Genomic DNA, 2,500 nt, shown 5'->3' with positions numbered 1-2,500 from the left:
TATATATATATATATATATATATATATATATATACATATATAAATATGTGTGTGTGTGTATACATATGCGTGTGCATGTATATATATACATATATATAGAGAGTATATATCACATATTGGATATCCCATTAAACACAACATGAAATACCTTGGATTGCAAACAAAGGCAGTATAAAAAAGGCGACAGCTAAAGCGACTGCTATTCGGACACAAGAGTTAGAATTATGGAGAAATAAACAAGAATTAGCCCCATCAACAGAAAAGGACTCGGTCGCACGTGCGCCGGCTTTCGCGTGAGGTTGAGCAATACAATGTGCTCGGAGTTTGTTTATATTCGAGACCCACCGGTTCGAACTGGTTGTTGAGACATAGTTCGTTGAAAACTCGATGATACACGCGGAAGTCGATGTGTATGAAAGGATAATGAGAAAAAAATGAATAAAGCCTGGGTAGACAAAGAGAGAGCAAGATATAAAGGGTAAATGAGGCGTGGTAAAGATTAAAGCCAGGACATATGTAAACAGAACAAGGCAAGTATGTATAAAAATACATGGAGATATATAGAAAGAAAGAAATTGAAAATTAAGAGAATACCAAATCTCTCTCTGTCTATCTCATCTCTCAATTCTCCCTCTTTCTTCGACGTCGTCATGGATTCGACCTCGCCATGGCCATCCCATGATAATGAGAGAAGAATCGATGACACAGTTGAACCAGCAGCGCTTCCTCCTTTCGCTACCTCTTTCCCTTTGGATGTCGCTACTCGCTCATGGCCATTCACAGGGATTCATCTTTGTCCTTTCCACGGTGGAACAGGAAACAGGCAACAACCTTTGTTTCTTGGACACGTTGATTCTTCGCTCTGCTCAGCTTGTTGTATGGAGAAAGCTCACCCATGGCGAGGCGTACTCCATGTACATTTCTTGTCTTTCCAGTCTCCCCACGTTCATTTTCTTCAACTGGGATACTGGACACCTGCTGTTTAAACCCATCCCCATGTGTTTGCCTGGTACTAGATTGCAAACAAAGTCAGATTAAAAAAAAAGCGACAGCCAAAGAGACTGCCATTCGGACACAGAAATATAGCAGAATTAGCCCCATCAACAGAAAAGGATTCGGTGGCACGTGCGCTGGCTTTCACGTTAGGTTGAGCAAAACAATGTGTACAGAGTTTGTTTATATCCGAGACCCACTGGTTCGAACTGGTTGTTGAGACATGGCACCTACTGTTTAAACCCATCCCCATGTGTTTATCAGGTGCTAAAGGAGGTCAAGACAAATGGCTAATAAAACAACAAAGTTCCAGACTGTTCCCATGTTATCTCAGGGACCTCATGCTTCATCATTACTGATGTCTGCTCATCAATAACTTTTAGTGTTTAACCCATGGCTCTGTCAACAACTATTATTTGCATCACTATTAAATGTCATGTACTTGTCCATTTTCCTCTTATTAACTTAGACGAAATTCTCGATATACAATTGCATTTGATCTTCGTTAGTTGTAAATAAAACCTGACGTATTTCTAGCAGAACTCGTGTTTGTTTTGCCTCTTTTCGTTGTGTTTTCCATTGTAAAACGTGTATCCAAGCAAACCGGAAATGTTTCTACCAGCCAAGAGTCTGTCAAGCCAATATAAGAACGCGATCAAGGGCGATTCTGTTTCCTTGTGCTCCTTTTGATTTTATAGTTGCTATTCGCTATCTATTCACGTCGCAACATGACCACAACTTCAAGAAGAGACAAATTGCCTACATTGCCTCTGACATAAATTTGACATACCGTTGTTTCGGGGTTACGAACGCTTGCCCTTGAGCCAACCCTAACCTAACATGGCGTTACTGGTGTTACAGTGGCAAACTACATACTCTTCACTGTAGATGTACCATCACTATAGTCTACATATGAATGCTGTATGAACTCATGTTGCAAGACGGTTACAACCCACCACCATACTCACTAATTCCCCTGAAAACCCGGCCTGCTCTGACCACATTTAGTTTGTACGAACCCTAACTTCTAACTGGCCTGTGCTGCCTTTTGCCTTCTTGACCGTTCCTTCTTTTCTTTTTTTATGTTCCCTTTTTTCCCTTTTAATTTCTTTCTCTCTCTGCACCATTTGATTTCGAAGTTGTGTCCCGTTTTCCATGCATTTCAGTCACTGCAAACACACACACACGCAAACAAAGGTTGTCGGCCTTACTTGGCTGCCGGACAAGTAATTAAGTAGTTACGAGGCAAACCTTTCTAATTTCATTCTTTACAATATTCACATCTCGGTCGTGCCAAATTTTTGTCATATTTTTGGCGGGACCAAGACTGAATTCATGTCAATCAAAAGCACACTTCGAACAATGCGCACAATTAGCAGTTTGCATAATGGCTTTTGCACTGTTCTGCCGGAAATGACTTACTATTTCACAATACAGTTTCGTAATAAGCGAATTTGTGTCAGTGGATGTTTTCTCAGATTATATCAGGGAGGCAGGGGGGGGATGA

Source organism: Penaeus vannamei, chromosome 29, assembly GCF_042767895.1.
Source record: "Penaeus vannamei isolate JL-2024 chromosome 29, ASM4276789v1, whole genome shotgun sequence".
In the NCBI taxonomy this organism is placed as follows: domain Eukaryota; kingdom Metazoa; phylum Arthropoda; class Malacostraca; order Decapoda; family Penaeidae; genus Penaeus; species Penaeus vannamei.
The sequence above is the reverse complement of the archived record's forward strand: the minus strand, read 5'-3'. Positions refer to the sequence as shown.